The sequence below is a fragment of the Panthera onca genome, chromosome X (assembly GCF_046562875.1).
Source record: "Panthera onca isolate mPanOnc1 chromosome X, mPanOnc1 haplotype 2, whole genome shotgun sequence".
NCBI classification, from domain to species: Eukaryota; Metazoa; Chordata; class Mammalia; order Carnivora; family Felidae; genus Panthera; species Panthera onca.
This window is the reverse complement of record NC_138357.1, coordinates 31,822,712-31,845,138: the sequence shown is the minus strand read 5'-3', so window position 1 is coordinate 31,845,138 and position 22,427 is coordinate 31,822,712. Positions and strand designations below refer to the sequence as shown.

Below are 22,427 nucleotides of genomic sequence, written 5' to 3'. Positions count from 1 at the left end.
TAGCCCCTGAGCCCGGCCTGAAGCCTAGCATATGGTAGCTTCCTAGCCGCGTGTCCTTGGCCACGCGACTGCGCTGAGCCTCAGTTTTCTCGTCGGTAAAATGGGGACAATAGCAATAGTTGCCCCCCGCAGTGTTGTGTGTGGGCATTAGCTATTCAGCGAACACTTAATGAATGAATGACGTATAGGATATCGCGCTGGACTGGGAATTGTGAAAGCCCCCAGCAGCAGGGTACGGTAACAGGTTGTTACGTTTAGTCTGTACAGACCAGCAACGCACTTATCCTACGTTGGGCCCCCGAACTGGAGTCGCATTCACCCATCCCGTCAACACTTATGGAGTGCCTACTGTGTGCCCAGTACTGTGCCAGATATTACGGATATACAGGAATATCCACAGTCTCCGCCCTCGCGGAGATTACATTCTAGCGAGAGAGATGGGCCAGTTTACAAACTGGTACAGAATCTATTACGGACTGTGCTCAACGTAAAGAAAATACATAGGCCAAACCACAGTTACCGAGACGGGCTGTCACCTATGTGGCGATCCAGGAGAACTCCTTTAAAGAGGTGACATTTGAGAGGAGCCTGGAAGAATGAGCCAACCCTGAGAGGAGCTGGAGAAAGAATATTCTAGGCGGAGAAAGAGTAAGTGCAAAGGCTTGAAGCCGTAAAGGATTTGGCAGAGCCCAGGAGATGGAAAGAGGCAAAGGAGGCCAGAGGGTGAAGAGGTGGGGCTCATTCTAAGAAGAGAGGGCAGCTGTTCCATGATTGTAAGAAGGCGAATTCCAAGATCTGTCACTCTGCGTTTTTAAAAACTTAAGCAAATATCTGCGTGGGAGAATGATGGCCTCCCCCAAAGGTGTTCACATACTAAGCCCCAGAACTGAGTGCCCGGCTTTACGTGACAGAAGGGACCTCGCAACCGTGATTAAGTTAAGGATGGAGACCTGAGGGCATTCCCCTGGCGGTCCGGTAGGATTGCAAGGGTCCTTGTAAGAGGAAGACGGGAGGGGCTCAGGGGACAGAGGTTTGCAGATGGTAGCAGGGCTCACAGAGAGGTCTGAAGATGCCGTGTTGCTGGCCAGAAGGTGGAAGAAGGGTCCATAGCCGAGGAATGTAGGCAGCGCATAGAGGCTGGAAAGACAAGGGGTTAGATTCTCCCGTAAAGCCCCCAGAAAGAACACAGCCCTGCTGATGCCTGCAGTTTTAGCCTCGTGAATCTCATTCTGGACTTCGGACCTTCAAAACGGTAATCGAATACATTTATGGCATTCTGAGCCCCCGAATTTGTGGTGACTTGTTACAGGAGCCATGGAAAACCAATACCCCTTGTGTGGAAAGATACACCAAAAAGTAATGCGGTTGGGGATTGGCAGGGGTGGATGGGAAGAGGGTAGAAAGGGCAGGGAATGAGGTAGGAGGGATGGGAACTGTTCTTGTGTATTGAGTTCTGATTTCTAGGACTATGTTAATGTTTCACATACTAAAAAGGAAGGGAGGGAGGGAGGGAGGGAGGGAGGGTGGGTGACAAGGGAACCCAAAATGGAATATGGACAGAAACAAAGGAACTAACTGTATTACAAATGAATAACAAACGTAATGAAGGAGTGGGCGAAAATAACTAACCCGAGTGTTAGGGGCTGAAATGTGTCCCCTCAAAATTCATGTGTTGAAGCCCTAACCTTCAGTGTGACGGTATTTGCCAGTAGGGACTTTAAGGGTGTAATTAACATTAGGGGCGCCTGGGTGGCTCAGTCGGTTGAGTGTTCGAGTCTTGATTTTGGCTCAGGTCACGATCTCACAGTCTGCGAGATCGAGCCCCATGTCGGGCTCTGCGGTGACAGCATGGAGTCTACTTGTAATTCTCTCTCCCTCTCTCTCTGTCCCTCCCCTGCTCCCTCTCTCTCTCGCTCGCTCTCTCTCTCTCTCTCAAAATAAAGAAATAAACATTAAAAAAGGTTGTAAGTAACATTAAGTGAAGTCATAAGGGTGGGGCCCTAATCCAATATGACCAGTCTCTATAGGAAAAGGAAGGGATTGCAGGATATGCACAGAGAAAAATTCGTGTGAGGACGCAGTGAGAAGGCGGCCATCTGCAAGCCAAGGAGAGAGTCCTCAAGAGAAACAGACCTTGCTGACCCCTTGATCTTGGACTTCTAGCGTAGAGAACTGTGAGAAACAAATTTCTCCTGTTTACGTCACCCATCTGGGCTATTTAGTTTTGTCAACCCGAGCAGACTGATGCACTAAATAACTTCGGAAAAGAGTATTTTGACTATGTGCTCTACAGTAGTCGTTCTCAAACTTTGGGGTGCGTCAGAGTCACCTGGGGAGCTTGTTGAAGAGCTCTGGGTGACAATCTCCACCTCCAGCATTTCTAATTCAGTAGGCCCAGGGTGGAGCTCAAGAATTTACATTTCTTTTAAAAAAAAATTTTTTTTTAACGTTTCATTTTATTTTTTGAGAGACAGAGAGCGTGAGCAGGGGAGGGGCAGAGACGGGGGGGGAGACACAGAATCCAAAGCAGGCTGCAGGCTCCCAGCTGTCAGCACACAGCCTGATGGGGGGCTCGAGCCCACAAATGCGAGATCATGACCTGAGCCGAAGTTGGATGCTCAGCCGGCTGAGCCACCCAAGATACCCCAAGAATTTGCATTTCCGACAAGTCCTCAGATGCAGCTAATGATGCTGGTTCAGGGACCACACTTCGAGAACCGCTGTTCTAAGGCTCAAGACAAAAAAAAATCACCCCAAAACCGTAAGTAAATACTGTACTCTAGATAGTAGGTGTGTTTTCCACAGGGGTATGGGTTAGCGATTCTGAATCTACTTTATGTATATTCTAGTATTGAGCAAAGAATACATTGTGAATAAGGAGAGCCAGACTTTACGCTTTTAGAGGAAGGAGTTACACATAAGAAGAGACAGGAGACTGGCAGTGACCAGAGGTATCAGTATGAATACGGTGTTTTACATGCGCACACCCACACCACACACTCACGCGGAGATAGATATGGAAATAGATAGAGTTGTTTGTATATATACATATGGTTGCTAGCTTTGTCTGCCGAGGAGGCTTAGAAGCAATGATACCGCAATACCAATGGGCACACTAGACATTCAGATCTCGGTTTTAAAACCGCATTCTTGGGGCGCCTGGGTGGCTCAGTCGGTTAAGTGTCTGACTCTTGATTTCGGCTCAGCTCATGATCTTAGGGTTGGTAAGTTCGAGCCCCGTGTCAGGCTCTGCGCTGTCAGCAAAGAGCCTGCTCGGGATTCTTTGTCTCCCTCTCTCTCTCTCTGCCCCTCCCTCTCCATTTCTCTCTCTCTCTCTCTCTCTCTCCATTTCTCTCTCTCTCTCTCTTTCAAAAACAAAAAAATAAACTTAAAAAAATAAAATAGCCTTCTCTAGGGGCTCCTGGATGGCTCCATTGGTTGATTGTTCAACTCGTGATTTTGGCTCAGATCTGGATCCCAGATCATGGGATCGAGCCCCCCGTCTGGCTCCATGCTGAGTGTGGAGCCTGCTTAAGATTCTCTCTCTGCTCGGGGCGCCTGGGTGGCACAGTCGGTTAAGCGTCCGACTTCAGCCAGGTCACGATCTCGCGGTCCGTGAGTTCGAGCCCCGCGTCGGGCTCTGGGCTGATGGCTCGGAGCCTGGAGCCTGTTTCCGATTCTGTGTCTCCCTCTCTCTCTGCCCCTCCCCCGTTCATGCTCTGTCTCTCTCTGTCCCCCCCCCCAAAAAAAAAATAAATAAATAAATAAAGATTCTCTCTCTGCTCTTCTCCCCAACTCACATGTGCTCTCTAATATATATATCATATATATATTAGTATGATATACTATATATATTAGTATTTACTATAGTAATACTATAGTATTATAATATATATCATATATGTACTAATATATATATTGTATATATATTATATATATATATATATATATATATATATATATATATGATGTATATATAGAGTAGCACTCTCCAAATGAAAGGAACCAGAACTCTTGTAGAAACGGCTGATTCCTGGGCTGGGACAAGGAGACTATTAGATGAGCTTGGAATGTCTTCCGTCGCCAGAAAGTAAGAAGGGCCATGGGGATGTGTTAGAAAGGATGCAGGAGTCCATTTGAGGGGGTTTCCAATGCCGAAATCTGGACAATGTAAGCAACAAGATGATTAATGATAGTAATGGATTATAAGCCATAGAGTAAAATAAGAATCCGTGAGTCCACACGAATATGAAGAAATAACTGAATAAGTAAATAAATGAGGGAGAAGGAAAAGCACTTGTTTACAATAGCATTCCAATTAATAAAGTGTAACAATAATGAAAATAGAAACTTACTCGGCAAGCACCACAGTAATAACCATTTCAGGCAAGAATCGTCGAAGAATATTAAAATTAATGGACAAAAGTATGATGGAAACAGTGTATTTATATAGTTTTTAAACATCTCCCCACAAAATGCTTACTCATTACAAAGGGCAAAATAGGAACGCCACTGGGGAGAAACTGGGCAGACTACCCTAAACAACTGGTCAAAGTTAACATCACCAGTAATTGAACAAACTTCTACCATGTGCCTCTTGGTAGGATGCACTGAGAAGGACACAGTATCATATCTGTAGTGTTCTGGGCAAAACACGTAACTGAAATGGAGACACGATGAACCATCAGATAAACCCCAAACTGAAACCAGCGAGTGCTTTTCAAAAGTATCATGGTAATTAAAGACCAAAAAAAAAAAAAAAAAAAAGACCAAGGAACTCTTCCAGATTAAAGGCGTCAAAGAAAACATATGTGATCCCCGACCAGAAAAAGGACATTGTTGGGGCAAATGGAGAAAATAAAATCCTGCCTATTGATTATAGTACTGCATGAACATTAATTTCTTGATTTATAATAGTGTACTGTGGTTATATAAGGTGTTAATACTTGAGCAATCTGGGTGAGCTGACTCTTCGGACTGTTGTTGCAACTTTTTGGGGGGATGGGTAAGTCTGCAACATTTCAAAAGGAAAAGTTGAAAATGAAATGTGAGTTGTTTACCTCATCCCAAGATATCCCTGGGTGATCTGACTGCGGTGTGCGGGCGCGGCTTATAGAAGGTGCCAGTGACTAAGTAGGGAGACCAGTCAGGCGGCTGTTGCCCTGGACTGGGGGAGAGAGGATCGTGGCTCAGACTAGGGGGATGACGGTTGAGACGGAGAAGGCTGGATGGATTCAGGATGCGTTTTGGCATCTCCGTGGGAAGGTCATTGCACAGGAGGGAATGGAGGGAGTACCACTTCATTTTACCGTTAGATAAGATACAGGACAGAATAGACCCCGCCATGTCTATAAGTATCTTCATTCGATATTGTGGATTCAGAATCCTCTGGTATGTAAGCTGGAGAATTTATCATGGACTTTGCATTTTATCTTCTTCTTCCCCATAGTTTTGAGTAGTGTTCCTCTCATCCAAGGGAAAACGAGGAAAGTGGCAGGGGGAGGGGGACTTCTTTGGTTCCTTCCTGTGTTTGCCTCTGGCAACGACTTTTCTCTTGAGAATCTCTGCTCTTTTTTGTTTTAATTTTTTTTTTTAGTGTTTATTTATTTTTGAGAGAGAGAGAGAGACAGACAGACAGAGTGTGAACAGGGGAGGGGCAGAGAGAGAGGGGGACACAGAATCCGAAGCAGGCTCCAGGCTCTGAGCTGTCAGCACAGAGCCCGACGTGGGGCTCGAACCCACGAACTGCGAGATCATGACCTGAGCCGAAGTCGGACGCTTAACCGACTGAGCGACCCAGGTACCCCTTGAATCTCTGCTCTTTTCAAGGAGGGGTTTCAGTTGTGTTGTCACCCAAATTGTGACATGTGCAGAGCCCTGTTGGCCTGCTTGGGTTTCCACATGATATACCCTTCCCTACATTCAGGTCTTTACCTGGAATACTCTCTTATTAAAATTTTGTCAGGGTGCCTAGGTGGCTCAGTCGGTTAAGCATCCGACTCTTGATTTTGGCTCAGATCATGATCTCACAGTTTGTGGGATCGATCCCCGCATCAGGGTCTACACTGTGAGGTGCAGAGCCTGCTCAGGATTCTCTCTCCCTCTCTCTCTGCTCCTCCCCCATTCATATTCTCTCTCTCTCTGTCTCAGAATAAATAAATAAACTTAAAAAAAATAAAAATAAGATAAAATGTCTTTTAAAAAATCAATAAAAATAAAATTTTGTCTGTCTTTCAAGGCTCAGCTCAAGAACCACCCCCTCCAAGTTGTCTTCCTGGATTTACTCGGCACCAAAGTTAGCCTTCTCTTTCCTGGGTAAGTCATAGCTCTTAATTTATTCCTCTTATTTGGCCCCCATTCTCTCATTCACAGTCATACCCATTGCTTTGTACTTGTTTGTATTCATGACTTACATCCTCTACCAGATTAAAAATTCCTTGGGAGTCGGTATTTACGTTGTTCAGCTTTCGGTGGATTTTTTTTTCTCGTTTTCAGATTGCAGAAGAGTTTCAGCAGTAAAATAAGTTAGTAAGTTCCACCGTATACTTTGAATCTAATCTTTAGTTTCCCTTATTTCTACTGAGGACTTTTTCTGTGAAATGTTGGAGTCCTTTTGTCCCCAGTGACCCTCCTTTATAACTTAAGAGACTGTTGCTCTAGGATTTTCTTTTCCATTGCTTTGTAGGCTGGCTTCCACCAGGGGGCGCTCCTTCCCACCTATAGGCGAATTTCTTTTTCTTTAGGAAGCAGAGGAAAGGAGACTTCAGGTAAAATAGCAAAACAATGGAAACACAAACAGTAGGAAATAGGAACTGAGCATCTCTTGGGATTTGACTTGGTCCCAGCCCTAGCTGGCTACTCAAATAGCATTTCACTTGTTATATTGTGTTTTGGTAGGATGCTGGCCTGTGCATAGAGATTTCCCCCTTCCTAACCCACTTCATTTATTTCATCTACAAATATGTACTGAGTGTCCATTTTGCGTCAGGTATTATTGTAGATACTGAGGCTTCATCGGTGAACAAAACAGACCGAGTTCCTGACCCATGAAGCTTGTGTTCATCTGGGGGCAGTAGACAATAAATGAGATGAATACATACAATACACAGGATAGATAGAGATAGATAAATGCCAAAGAGGAAAAAAAAACACCAATTCATGGTCTTATAGGCCGTTGTAAGAATTTTGACTTTGTCTTTGAGCGAGATGGGAAGCATTGGGGAGAGGAGTGGTGTGGTTTGACACATTTAAAAAGGATTGCTCTCGTGGTTGGTTGGTTTGTTTGTGTTTTTTTTTGTTTGTTTTTTTTTTTTGGATAATAAGTTATCAGGGGATAAGCTTGGACCAGGCTGCTGGCAGTGGAACTGGAGAGAAGTTGTTGGATTCTTGAATATATTTTGCAGGTAGAGCCAACCGAACCTGCTAAGAGATTAGATGTAGGATGCTGGAGAAAGAGGACTCAAGGGAAACAGGGTCACCACGTTGCATAACATCAGTGGCACTGAATGAAATGTGGCTGGCGCCCTCTGGAGTTGTGTAACAGCAGTTTTGTTCGAGCTGCTCCCAAGGCGCCCCTCAAAGTCTAACCTACCAAGAACAAGGCTGGAAGTATATCAGAAGTTAGATTTTGAGGGGCGCCTGGGGGGCTCAGTCGGTTGAGCGGCCGTCTTCGGCTCAGGTCATGATCTCGCAGCTCGTGGGTTCGAGCCCCGCGTCGGGCTCTGTGCTGACCGCTCGGAGCCTGGCGCCGGCCTCACATTCTGTGCCTCCCTCTCTCTCTCTCTCTCTCTCTCTCTCTCTGCCCCTTCCCCGCTCATGCTCTGCCTGTTTCACTCTTTCTCTAAAAAATAAGTACACGTTAAAAAATTTTTCAAGGTGGGGCGCCTGGGTGGCTCAGTCGGTTAAGCGTCCGACTTCAGCTCAGGTCACGATCTCGCGGTCTGTGAGTTCGAGCCCCGCGTCGGGCTCTGGGCTGATGGCTCAGAGCCTGGAGCCTGCTTCCGATTCTGTGTCTCCCTCTCTCTCTGTCCCTCCTCCACTCATGCTCTGTCTCTCTATGTCTCAAAAATAAATAAACGTTAAAAAAAATTAAAAAAAAAATTTTCAAGGAGAATTTGGATTTTGAAAGAAATTGAAGACACAAGCAAATGGAAAGATATTCCATGCTCATGTATTGGGAGAATTAACATTTTTAAAATGTCTATACCACTCAAAGCAATCTAGAGGGTCAGTCTAATCCCTATTAGAATTCCAATGGCATTTTTCAAAGAACTAGGACAAATAATCCTAAAATTTGTATGGAATTGCAAAAAAAAAAAAACAAAAAACCCAAAAAACCCATATAGCCAAAGCAGTCTTGAGAAGGAAGAACAAAACTGGAGGCCTCGTGCCCCCCCATTGCTATATTACTATACTGCAAAGCTGTAGTAATTGAAACGGTATGGTACTGGCATAAAAACAGACATATAGATCAGTGGAGCAGGGTCAAGAGCCCAGATGAAAACCCACACATGTATGTTCAATTAATATACGGCAAAGGAGGCAAGAATATCCAATGGGAAAAGCGTATCTCTTCAATAAATGGTGTTGGGAAAACTGGACAGCCACATGCAAAAGAATGAAACCTGGCCACTCTTATACCAGACACGCAAATGAACTCAAAATGGATTAAAGACGAATGTGAGACCTGAAACCATAAAACTCCTGGAAGAAAACACAGGTAGTAGCTCCTTGTCGTAGGTCTTGGTGATGATTTTTTTTCACCTGGCACCCAGACGAAGAGCAATGAAAGCAAAAAGAAACAAGGGGGACTTCATCAAACGGAAAAGCGTCTGCACAGCAAAGGAAACCATTAACAAAATGAAAAGGCGATCTACTGAATGGGAGAAAATATGTACAAATCACATATCTGATAAGGGACTAATATCCCAAATATATACAAAGAACTCATACAACTCAGTAGCAAAAACCAAACAATCTAATTAAAAATTGCCATTATGGGTACCCGGGTGGCTCAATTGGTTGAGCATCTGGCTCTTGATTTCGGCTCAGGTCATGATCTCACGGTTTGTGAGATTGAGCCCCGTGTCAACACAGAGCCTGCTTGGGGCGGGGGGGGGGGGGGTCTCGCTCTCCTCTCTCTCTGCCCCCCCCCACTTGTATGCTCTCTCTCCAAAAAATATTTTTAAAAAGAATTAAAAAAAATAAAAACTGCCATTAGATCTGAACAGACATGTTTCCACAGAGGACATACAGATGCCCCACAGGTATATGTAAAGATGGTCCACATCACTCGTCATCGGGGAAGTGCAGATCAAAACCACAACGAGATGTCACCTCACGCTTGTCAGAAGGGCTAGCATTAAAAACACGAGAAATAACAAGTATGGGGGAGGATGTGGGGAGAAGGGAACCCTTGTCCATGGTTGGCGGGAATGCAGATTCGCGCGGCTGATATGAAAAACAGTATGGAGATTCCCTCAAAAAATTAACACAACAAGTCCACTTTTGGGTATTTATCCAAAGAACATGAAAACACTAACTTGAAGAGGCAAATGCACCCCGTGTTCATTTCAGCAGTATTTACAATAGCCAAGATGTGGTGGTGCCCGTCGGTGGATGAATGGATAAAGAAATTTGTGTGTGTATGTATATATAATATGAACATATATCGCCCAGCCACAGGAAAGAATAAAATCTTGCCGTTGGCAACAGCGTGGATGGACCTTGAGAGGGCATTATGCTAAATGAAATAAGACAAATACCATATGATGTCACTTATATATGGAATCTAAAAAAAGGAAAACCCCCAAAACAAAAACTAAGCTCACAGATACAGAGAACAGACTGGTGGTGGCCAGAGGCATGGGGTCAGGGTGGGAGAAATGGATGAACTGGGTTTTTTTTTTTTTTTTTTTTTTCAGTTTAAGTTGAAAAAACAACACCGTGGGAAGAACAGGCTTGGGGGTATATCAGAAGTTACGTTTTGGATATGTTGAACTTGAGATGCCAGTTAGACATTTAAATGGAGATACTGAGTAAGCTGTGGGACATGCAAGCCTGGCACTCATACGAGAGAGAGAGAAAGAGAGAGAGAGAGAGAGAGAGAGAGAGTGCATGCAAATGGGGAGAGGGGCAGAGGGAGGGAGAGAGAATCCCAAGCAGGGGCTCGATCCCATAACCCTAGGATCATGACCCGAGCTGAATTCAAGAGTTGGACGCTCAACCGAATGAGCCACCCAGAAGCCCCTAGATAGTATTTAAAGCCCTGAGATGGATGATGAAGAGACACGAGAAGACCAGGAGAGCAGTTAAGAGAAGGGGACCAAGGACCCAGCCCTGGGACACTCCCACATTTAGAGGTTAGGGGGACAATGAGGACAAGCAAAGACGACTGACAAGATGTGGCCTCTACAGTGGAAGGAAAACCGGAAGAGAACGGTGTCGTGGAAGTCAAGTGAAGAACGTGCTTCAGGGAAGAGGGAACCATCAACTGTCGAAAGTATTTCTGGTCGGCCACGCAAGAGGAGGGCTGAGAATTCTCGATCGACTTTAGCGACATAGAGATCGCTCGGGACCTTGACAAAAGCCATTTGGGTGGACAGAAGCTTGAGTGGAGTGGGTTCAAGAGAGACGGGGAGGAGAAAAATTGTACACAGGGAACGTAGACACATCTGTTAAAGAGTTTTGCTGTAAAGAAGAGTGGAGATGGGGCGCCTGGGTGGCTCAGTCGGTTGAGCGTCCGACTTCGGCTCAGGTCATGATCTCGCGGTTCACTAGTTCCAGCCCCGCGTCGGGCTCCGTGCGGACAGCTCAGAGCCTGGACCTACTTCAGACTCTGTGTCTTCCTCTCTCTCTCTCTCTGCCCCTCCTCTGCTCACACTCTGTCAATGTCTCTCTTGAAAAATAAATAAAAACATAAAAAAAAAAAAAAGAGTGGAGAAAGGGAGCAGCAAATGGTACGGAGTGTGGGATATTTAGCAGAGGTGTTCAGAATGGGAAGAATGGTTGGACGTTTGCCCCCAGAGTGCCCACTGGTTGTCGGGGTTTACTTGTCCTCATTCGCCTGCATTTCTTGGCATAGTAGCCAGTAGTCCTCAGAGAAGCTAGAGGCTGAGGGAATGGAAGTTGCCAGCGGATTTGAGTAGAACAGACTCTGAGGAAGCCCCTGGAAAGCCTTTAATGAAACCAGACTTAGAACCCCCACGGTTAACAAAGGAGAGAATATCTCCACGTGTGGGACAAAAAAATCGGAGCCGTGAGATCTGGCTGTTCTAAGTTGCCCACGTGGTGATTCCAGCCTCCTTTGCCAACCTTGGAGGGTCTGGCTTCAGTTACACTAAAGTGAGCCTGTGGGTCCCCTTCCGGACACATGATCTATTGCACGGAAGGAAGAGGAAAAGAGATTCCTACCGATACTTTGAGGACGACTAAACCCCAGGGCAGAGTTCCAACCAAGTGGGAAAACGGACTTAAGCATCCAGGCCGCAGTTCCACGAGTTATTCCCCTGTTCCTCGCTGAGAAGTCACCTTGGCACCAGAAGGTGGGGTAGAGCCGGGCTCAGTGCTTAGCTTTGTGTTTTAGTTCGTGATGGCTTCGGAAACAGAGAGGTTTCACTGGTCTCCGTGTGCTGTTCGCATTCGCATTTCTTTCCTCTTCTCATGTCTTCAAGGCCCAGCTCAAGAGTCCCTGGTTCCGCAGAGCCTTCTTGGAGCGCCCCACCCCCACCCCGCCCCGGACAAAATGAATCACTTCCTTCTCAGAGTTTCCATAGAACTTTTCCTGTGTCGTGGCGCCCATATTTCATTGAACTGGAGTCGTGCATGGTTGTAAATGGAAGAGGCAGGGGGCAGAGGAGTGGTGGGTAAGCGCACGGGCTCTGGAGCTAGGCCGCTTGGGTTCAAATGGTGGTTCTTGCAAGTTGCTTGACCTCTTTGGGCCTCAGTCTCTCATCTACTTTGTCTCGATTTAGTAATAATAGCGCTACCCTTGTTGAGGTTCTGTAAAGATTAAAGAAGCTAATGCGGGGCGCCTGGGAGGCTCAGTCGGTCAAGCGTCCGACTTCGGCTCAGGTCATGATCTCACGGCTCGTGGGTTCGAGCCCCGAGTGACAGCCTGCTTTGGCTCCTCTGTCTCCCTCTCTCTGCCCCTCCCCTGCTCGTGCTTTCTCTCTCTTTCAAAAACAAGTAAAAGACAAGAAGCGAATACGCATGAAGTACCTAGAACAGTGCACGTAGTAAATGCTCAGCGAGCTTTTGTTATTTGTCTCTCTTCTTGAGGAATGCGACCATACGTTATCTTTGTACCACTAATTCTTAGCAGCGGGTTCGGCACAGAATGCTAGGCGTTTAGTAAGTTTTTGTGGGAATACGCCAGGCTTCGAAATCAGATGAATTTCAGTTCATGTTCAATGGTTTCATATGTGTGTACCCCTTTTAGCATCTCACTTATTCCCGTGTACTAGTCCACGTAGTGGCCAAGAAGGAAGAGCGTTCCAGAGCCTCGTCACATAGTTTATGTGGTTGCTTGGCCACGTATTAGCTTCTTAACCTATCAGTGCCTCAGCTTCCTTGGCTGGAAAATGAGAAAAGAATACGGGCAATTTAAACAGAGTTACTGAACACTCAAGTATTCGCTATATTTACTATTAATCTTATTGTTAATTCAGTGATTTAATGAACACCTATGATTTTCAGGGACCGTGCTAGACAGTAGCGATGCAGAGATCAATAACGCTTGGTCCCTGCTCTCGGAAAACCCGTAAGCGAGCGAAGGACACAAGTGCGGGCAAGGCAGTATGTGTAGAGGCTAGGTATAGAGACACGCCGATTTTGAAAGAGGGATCAGCGAGGGGTAGAGGGAGGGTAGTAAGGTTTATATAGAAGGTACATCCTGAGCTTTGCATCTGTGGGCTGAGGGTCCTGGAATACTCATGTCCTAATAGATACGAAAATCCCTTTTATGGGCCATCAGAAATGAGTTTTATTGCAGATTTTTCTTACCACATTCCCTTAACAAGACCCCTTCACAAGAGATCCCATCCTCGGGTGCCTGGGTGGCTCAGTCAGTTGAGCATCCAGTTCCTGGTTTCGGCTCAGGTCACGATCTCACAGTTTGTGAGTTCGAGCCCTGTGTCGGGCTCCGCGCTGAGAGTGCAGAGCCTGCTTGGAATTCTTTCTCTCTCCCTCTCTCTGCCCCTCCCCCCTCTCAAAATAAAGAAATAAACTTAAAAAGAAAAAAAAAAAAAGAGAGATTCCATCCTGTGTTCTCCAACCCAGAGAGACCATTCTGGGTTAACAACAGTGTATCCTCATCGTATCATCATGCTGTGCACCAAACATGATTTTTGAAGTTTTCCTTGAGCAGAGCTTGTCTTTCCTTTTTTAGTTAAGCCAGAGAGAGCTTTCACAGGCAGAGGAGGGCACCTGAGATGCCTCTGTCCTGCCCTTTCACTCCCTCCCGACGAATTTTCTGAAAAGGTCGGCAGTTATGTTCTTCCCTTTCTCACCCCAACAGTCAGGCGAGAGGGAAAGTAAAGAGGGGTATGTTTTCTATGAAAAGGCCAGGACCCCTTTCTAGCTTGCACTGGTAATGGAGACCTCTCAGAGACAGTCGGATGGGAGCCATAACTAAATTACTGAGAGCGAGGACAGGGTGCTGGTGGATGAAAAACCTTTATGATTCTGTCTCTCAGAAAACCACTAGAGCCGTTGAAGTTTGTCCGTTTCCCCCAAGTAGTTAATGAGAACAATAGAATTGAGAGTTCCTGGTGTTCCTCTGGAGCTGATTCTGGCAGGTGATAAGAAGCTTGTAAAAGGGCTTATTATTTGAGCAGAGCTTTGGCTGCCTGACTTTTAAAGTTGATTATTTATTTTGCATGTTGTATAACAGAGCATTGGGCAATGCTCAGAAGAGGCCTTCTGGGTCAGAGAGTAGGGACTTTTCTGGCCACCTCCTCCCAATGGAACCAGATTCTAGCTTCAGAGTGAGGGGCAGGCTCATAGACGATGCCCAGGCCGTGGCTTTTGCGTGCTCCTAACCACCAGACAGGCCTTTTCGTTCAACAGGGGTTGAATACATCAAAGTTTTCATTAAGTCCTAGTTCAAGGAAATAAAATGCCTATGTATGGCTTTGCAAACTTGTACTGGTAATGTGACCTGCCTTTGAAAGAAATGCTTTTTAAGACCATATTTTGGTCATTTGCAATAAGCAGTCAGATATGGGGTCCCTGTCATCTCAGCGAGTAGATGTTCTGAAAGGTAGGGCTTTCTGCTGGTTATGGCGAAAGATAGTCCAGATGTCTTCCCTTCTTTGTGAAGAGTACCAAGCCAACCTTGTCCCTGGCTCTTTTGGTTCACGCTTTAAAGCGTTGTGCCTCCAGTGCTATGCTGGTCGTGCTGGCTCACTAAGATCTAGACATTTTCGAAACCGTGAATGAGGGAAGTTTCTTTTCTTTCTATGCTGAACTTTACAAGTGGATTGAGCCAGGGCCCTCAAGGAATTGAGAAGATCTCGATAGAGAGAAATTTGGCTGTGTCTTCTTTTTTACTTTTCTCTCATTTTGGTTTTATGGGAACCCGAATTTATGAGGAAGTTCTGATACAGAGGCTCTAAACCAGCTCTGTGTCCGGTGACGGTCCTAAAACGGGAAGTAGCAGGAGGTGATGGGCGCCTAGGAAGAGATTTCATGAGCTCTTGAATGAATTGTGGGTGGTTTGTGATGTTTCGGAGACATGTGTCTTGGGAGAGGCGGCCTTTACCCTTGAAGTTACTGTCTTGGGACGAGCCACGCTCCCTCAGAGATAGCATTTTGTTGAAGAAAGTCTCGGGAAATGTGGAACCCAGTCATCCTCATAGAGTTTGTGAGTGTGGCCAGGTTAGTTTCTTGTACTAAAGTCTCCGGTCTTCTGGATGGGCTGCTGCCTTGCCTCCTGTAATAGTCAGGATGGGCAAGACTCTGACGCAGTAACAAATAGCACATGAATAAAGTTTGACGTGGACTGGTTGGCCCTTTTCTATCATGCAGCAATGCCATCTGGAACACATGACCTCCAAGGGCACCATGGCAGAGAAAAAAGACAGCCAGAAGCCCACGTACCTTAACTGCCTCATCCCACAAGGGACACGTATCACTTCCGTGCACATTTCAGTGGCCGGAACTAATCCCCTTGCCCCAACCTACCTGCAAGAGAGACTGGGGCATGGAGAGGCATACCTGGTATATTTGGCGGCTACCGACAGCCTTCGCTACATTCTCTGGGGACCAACTGGCCGTCGCCTCCCCATCCCACTCTCCGGGAATGTGTGCGAGATGCTGATTTTCTAATTCTGTAACAGACTGGACTGCAAGCACCAAACCACCTTTTTCGTGAGATAGAGAGTGCTTGTTTCATCTACGGGAGGAGGCAGGACAGGCAGTACTCCCCCATTTGTCAGTTATGGTACTTTCCCTCCCTTGTTACTGACCATGAAACACACATTCGCCCTTCTGCTTCTGTTCCCAAGAGTCACGATGTATGCGAACCGAAGAGTTGTCTCCAGGCCAAATACCTTTAGCACGAGTCCCAGGTTCTGGTTCTGAGTGGAGCCATCCGTGGCGGTGTTTGATAAGAAAGCCTGAGGATTGTTCTTTGTGAAGTTGTTCTCACACAGGCCGGGCAGCTCTCAGTACCTGTGGTGGTCCCAATGCCCCAGGGTTGATTCAGCAGAAATGAGCTGACGGCGAATGCTCTGACAAGATTGAGCGAGCAGACTCCCTCAGTGTCCCTGCGTATCACTGAGAGAGGGAACTTGCGCCCCTCCCAAAGCCAAGGTCTCCCCACCCAAGGTGGTCCTTCTCCCAGGAGGACAATGACTTCGTGGAGCCATTTGCAGATTTCTCCCTAGAAGTGAAGGCCAAATTCCCACGAGACCCTGAGAGGTAGAAAGTGGGTGACTGTTCCTGACCTGACTCCCTGACTCAGTGTTTAATTGAACCATAACCATTAGGGTATACTAGAGTTTCTGTGTGTGTGTGTGTGTGTGTGTGTGTGTGTGTGTGTAAATCCTGGCGTACTTGGTGACTATGGTTGCCCAGCCCTTAAAACAATTCACTTCTGTCGTTGTTTTCCCTCCGAATCTCAGGCATGAGCAAATTAAGGATATCATCTGCTCTTACTGCCTTTAGTGTCTTCCGTAGGAAAAGAGGGGCCGGAGTCCGCGTAGATCAACCCACGGAGTATAGATCTGCCAGAACCGCGGCTCCACTTTTCTGACAGGTGGACCCCAAACCGGGTACGGGTCAGCTGTCCACACGGTGGCTGGTTGGCTGATCGGCTGGTTGGTTAAGAAGGGGTTGGAGGGGCAGAGATGTAAGGAGGTGCAGGGGTTGGGAAGGGCTGTATCTGAAAGAGGTTATGATGATTCGTTTTTGCTCTGCCTCTTTGGCTTCGTTGCCCTACTCTGTGTGGGTCTTGTTTTCTTGAATCTGGAGGAGACTCACCCAAAGAGTCCGTTCTTAAATGTAAGTCACATATGCCCTTATAGAATCACTGCCAAACTCGTTCTGGCTAAAGGGTTTCTAAGATCCACATGCAACAGTCACTTGGGCTGGAGTTTCCCATTTAAATTTATTTCACACAACCGACTGAGCCACCCAGGTGCCCCAATGTTACAATCTCTCAGACTTTTAAAAAAAAAAAAAAAAAAAAAAGAATCTCCCAGACTTAGGTGATCATTCCAAGGACTTCTTCTTTTTTTTTTTTTTTAATTTTTTTTTTTAACGTTTATTTATTTTTGAGACAGAGAGAGACAGAGCATGAACGGGGGGAGGGTCAGAGAGAGGGAGACACAGATCTGAAGCAGGCTCCAGGCTCTGAGCTGTCAGCACAGAGCCCGACACGGGGCTCGAACTCACGGACTGTGAGATCATGACCTGAGCCGAAGTTGGCCGCTTAACCGACTGAGCCACCCAGGTGCCCCTCCAAGGACTTCTAAGGGATTCACCTTGAAAACTAAAATATTGCATTGTAATATTTCATTTATTTGGATGCTTAACTCTCCAAATATCTGGAAACTAGGTAGGGGTGAGTTTTACCACCCCTGTTTTACAAATGTCAAATCAGGGTTCAGAGATGATAAATAACTTTTCCGTTATCATCATCCCGCTAGTTGGTTGACGTCCAAACCAAAATAATGACGGTCTGTGGATTCTGCATTTTTACTTCCATCCCGGGCTAGCGATGATACTGGACAGGCTGCGGGAGACTTCTGTACATCCTGTGGGGGTTAATGGTCTGGCAGAGGCAGAACTCTGGGGTTAGAATTCCCCAGAAGGCAGGAACCCCAGCATCTAGGCAATCCCCCCCCCTTTTTTATCTTGTGCGTATCTGGGCCTTCGGGGGCTGGCCCAGCTCCCCCCACAACACCCCATGGTAATTCTTGCCTGTGGAGGTTGTGGACACAGTGGCGATATGCACCTGTCAGTAATGAAAGTTTTCAAGGGTTGCTTCCCAAAGTAAGTAATGGCTGAGGATGGGAGGGAGAATGGCTTTCTCTGCAGCTTGTCAAATGAAGCGATGACCCTGAAAGTGGTTTCTGACTTATAAAAATATGGAACACATGATGGCTATTGCTGTTACATTGTAACTTGCACGTGCTGCTTTTCTCCTAAGATTTTTAAGAAAGACCTCAAAGATCCCGAGTTTTGCTACAGTTAAGAAACTTCAGAATTCACCTTGTTCAGCTTGCTTCTGATAAGTGCATATCACTTTTTTTTTTTGTTTTTTGCTTGAAGGTTGAACCCATGGCTTCTTCATCATTCTCCTCCTAGCTTCCTTGAAATACTGCACAATTCCCCTTATAGGAGGTGCCTAAAATAGTCAAAGTTATACAAGTAGACAGTAGGGTGGCGGTTCCCAGGGATTGAGGGGACAGGGATAGATATGGAATGTTGTTGTTCAAGGGGTATAAGGTTACAGTTATACAAGATAAGATGAGTACATTCCAGATACCTGCTTTACAACATACTGCTAGTTAACAATAGAGTACTGTGCACTTAAAAATTGATCAGTGCATTTTTGAAAACATTTATTTTTCAGAGAGAAAGGGAGAGAGAAAGAGAGGGAGGGAGGGAGGGAGCGAGAAAGAGAACAAGCAGGCGAGGGACAGAGAGAAGGAGACCCAGAATCCAAAGCAGGCTCCAGGCTCTGAGCTGTCAGCACAGAGCCTGACGCGGGCCTCGAACTCCTGAACTGCGAGCTCATGACCTCAACCGAAGTCGGACGCTTAACCGACTGAACCACCCAGGTGCCCTGATCAGTGCATTTTTTAAAAAATGTCATTGGGTTCCCCTAAAGATCTGCCTGAACACGAGAAATCACCTTTTTAATGTCCTCAGCGCCTCGCAGCTCTGGGAATAAGGCAGAGAGGCTCCTCTGTCGGAGGTCAGAGCAGACTTCCCAAAGCTAGCGCTGCCCCTGCTTTGTCAGCACTTCATCTGCCGAAAGAAGAATCTGGCATGGCCTCATGTTTATTCTTAGCTATTCTTCCCAATTTTCTGTCACTCAGAGCTGTCTGAGCCAGGGGGTTGGTATGGGGACAGGGAATTTTGAGGCCTGGCCTGATCCCAGGCAGATATTCAGTAGCACAGCACTTAACCCTAGGCCAGGCTTCTGGCACCTTCCGTTCCCTGGTGATTTGCCCCGATTCTGGAAGGAGGAAATAGCTACAAACTCCCTTAAGCACACAAAGATAGCACCAAAGCCACAAATTTTATTCCCCGGGCCCTTCTCTAGGGCCTTGTTTATAATCACGACCTAGCCCCAAAGAGCTTTGTAATCTGGTTTCCTAGCCATACAGATTACAATGTTGGAGTGAGGGATGGTGGGGGGAAACAGGCTCAGACAAACGGATGGGGGAAGCGCCTGCCCGAGGCCCAATATCCTGAAAAGAGACAGAGAAACAAAAATGTAGAGCATAATAAAGGATGTTGCTTCTGATTCCCCTGAGTTAGCTGGAGAAAGATTTGAGTGAGTTAAGAAATGTGGGAATCAATCCTGCAGTATATACACATATATTTCATGTCATCAAAAATACTGTTTCAAAGTTTGGATGTTTGAAGGATAAGATTCCCTTATCTGCTCAAATCCAATTATTTCTAACTCTGCCAATACCTCACCTAAACCAGACTTAGGAGGTATTTACTGTAATGGCATTATAATGCTTTTTTTTTTCCCCTAGTAAAGATTCAAAGCCATGTGAGGGACCGAAACTAACACTCATTCTGTGAGAGAGGTGCCGGCACTGGGGAGGAATGTGATCTGCATGCTGAATTCATTGATTCTCTGATTTGGTGCTTGGAAGGAGAGGTGTCACATTTCAGACCCCATGTGGGCTCCCTCCGCTGCCCGCTGCCTGTCGGATTTTGCTCACATTTCTTCACCCCGCCTGTGATCCCCCCAGGAAGCCTGAGCTGTGTGGGGGTGCAGCCGAGTGCTTGGGGGTCCCATACAGGAAGTGACTTCAATCCCAAAAGAAGTCCCTGGCAGCTCGCCGGTGCCTGGGTTCCCCGTGCTGACGAACCAGCCCAGCCCATTCGTCACCCGCTCTGAGTCAGAAACCCGGGCAGGGCACAGAGGCTGGGGTGCAGAATGCACTCTGGCAAGCCTGTCCCGTTCGTTCGCATGGCCGTGAACTCTCTGACCAGCTGCTGTGAACTGGCAGGTCTCGGGGTGGGAGGCGATGCCGGTTGGGCCAGGGCTTTCTGCGGCTGCCACTTGTAGCAGCGGTTGCCCCTGCCCCCGCCCCCGCCTTTGCTGGTCATTTCGTAGTGCGGCCTCACGCTTTTGCAGCAGGAAGGTCTGTTTTGTTCGCTCTTCTCCCTGAGCCCCCATCCCACGACACAGAGCACGCTCGACTTGGCTCAAAGCAAAGGTGCAGTGCAGCTGCGGAGCCCATAAAGCAGTCAGGAACGTGTCTCGCTCAGCCCTGGTAATTGTAATGCCTTGGCTCGGCCTCTTGCCGCCCTTCCCTGTCCCGGCCCTTCACATGCTTCACGGAGGGATGGTTGCTCACTGGGAAATGTACTGCACCCACCTTCTTTGGGGACGATTCTTGCCGGCGGTCGGAGCGAGTAGGGCACCAAAACATGCTAGAGCACCGGGCCGGGAACCGGGAAAACTCGGTTCTGGTCCTGCATCGGCCACGGGCTGCCGCGTGATCGGACACAAATCTCTCAGGCACCTGCCGGTGCGGGAGGGGGCGATGGTTACGTCGGATGATCCCTGAGGCCCAGGCACGAAACCTCCCGTTCTCGTTCCTGCTCATACAGACAGAAAGCTTTTGGTTCATCCCCGAGAGCGTCTCCTCTTTTCCTTGATGGATTTCTCTTGGAGGCTGCCCTGGGACTAAGGAAAGGCTGTTTAGACGAGCGTAAGCGCTGGGAGTTTTGCCTTTGGAACCGACGTAAGGGATTGAGGATGAATAGTTGGCGTAGTCCCATCTGGAATCCTAATCACGGAATCGCAGGGAGGCGAGGCCGGCCAACCGTCCACGACGCGGTGAGGTCCGGAGCTAGACCGCTCGGCCTCAGCGTGCGCCCTCGCAAGTGACCGGGTGGGTGCGGGAGGAGTATGCCGTGCCGTCACCTCTCGCCCTTAGCGCTGCCCAGAAAACAAGCAGGGGAGCGCCCGAGAAGGGCGTGGCAGCAAGCTGGGACAGGGATGCCCGGCAAGTGGCAGACTGTGTTAAATGCCCACTGCTTGGTGACTGAGCCAGGCATTGTGGAGTAGGGAGACTGAGAGGGCAGCTTTCCACAAACAAACCCTGCCTGTTCTTGCTTTGGGGCCTACATCGAGTTGTTTTCTCCATCTGGCATGCCCTCCTTCTCCTCTAAGCTTATGCAGAATCCTGCCCATCCAGCCAGTCCCACCTCTTCCACTAAGTTCAGCAAACTTGCATTGAGGACCTCCCGCTTACCCAGCCCTCTTTGCGGCACACACAGATGAATAAAGGCTTGGTCCCTAGCCTCAGGCTGGCTGAACTCTGTCATCCTGTTTGCGTCGTGCCGTCCCTTTCTCCCCTCTGGCTAAAACCTAAGCAGGTCCTTAGCAAGTAGAAGCAAACCACAGGGACACCTGTGACATGTCTCTGCCCAGGAGAGCCCGCTCGAGCCCCTCGGTCTAGGGCTTTTGCGGAACCAAACTCAGGATTCCAACATTGAAACCGGGTACATCTTGAATCTTGATAGACAATTCTGAGAGGTCCCGATGAGCTGGTACAACGCGCCCCATTGCTCTGAACATAGAAAACAATCTCATCAATCAGCGACATAAAGAACCTTCTGAGGGCCATATTCCCAGGGGAGGCCCAGGGTCCATCCTGAGTCCAGGCTCACCTGGGGACATGCAAGGAGTAACCAACTAGATCTTCCGCGTGACTTTTGCTTCTCAACTGTGTCTTACACATTTCTCGTATCCTCTGGGCGTGTCCTCTTAGCACGGAGTAGCACCAGACCCGACCCTCTCCTCTGACCTCAAGACTCGCATACACTTCACTATCTACTTGCCGTGTCCCGTCCCGTAAAGGCCGGCACCTCAGCGTGGCAAAATGCGAGCTCCGGTCCCTCCCTTTCCCCTCTCTTCCCCGTCTCCGTAGCGGTTGGCCTCACTCACGCTGTTGCTCGAGAGCCCGAATCTGGCTGTTGCCCTTGATTCTCTTCCGCTCACCTCCCGTGGCCAGTCGGCCGTTCCTGTGGATTTTGACTTTGAGGCGCATCCCAAGCGTGACCATCTCTCATTCTCTCGACCACCCCGGTCTGCACCACCATCGACTTCCATCTGGATTACTCACCTTCTAAATGTTTCTGTCTCCCCGATGGCCTGTCCTCCCTACTCAGCACTCAGAGTGATCCTTCCAGATGTATTTTCAACCTTTTTTTTTTTTTTCACCCGATATATCACTGTGTAGTATTCACAGCCTCGGATGGCTTCTCAACATACTTGGGTTAAAATTCAAACCTTTTTAAAAAATGTTTTATTTCATTTTGTTAATTTTTTTGGGGGGGGGCAGGGGAGGGAGAGACAGGAGAGCGCAAGAGAGAATCCCAAGCAGGCTTCACACAGTCAACACAGAGCCCAACGCTAGGCTTGAACTCACGAACCGTGAGATCATGACCTGAACCAAAGTCGGATGCTTAACCGGCTGAGCCACCAGGTGCCCCCAAATTCAGACTTTAGTCCCTAATGGAGACCTTCTCTGCCCACCTTATCTAAGGCAGTCTTGCCCCTCCACTCATCAGAAATCAGAATTATTTATTTGCTTATGCATTCGTTGTCACACAACACTGCCTAGAATGTAAGCTCATGAGAGAAGAGCCTTTTTAAATCTTGCCCTCAGTGGTAGCTCTCGCACCTGGCACTGTGCCAGATCCAGAGTAAGGATTCAGAA

At 47.5% G+C, this 22,427-nt stretch overlaps 1 long non-coding RNA gene across 2 annotated transcripts in view; it reads left to right on the top strand.

The window, feature by feature from the left end:
- The window catches only part of LOC145713483 (uncharacterized), a 78,883-nt gene that overhangs the window by 5,332 nt on the left and 51,124 nt on the right, over window positions 1-22,427 (top strand). For both annotated transcript variants that reach the window (XR_014136618.1, XR_014136619.1), the window contains one exon: window positions 6,239-6,315. This is a non-coding gene — a long non-coding RNA (uncharacterized LOC145713483). The remainder of the gene's footprint in view (window positions 1-6,238; window positions 6,316-22,427) is intronic.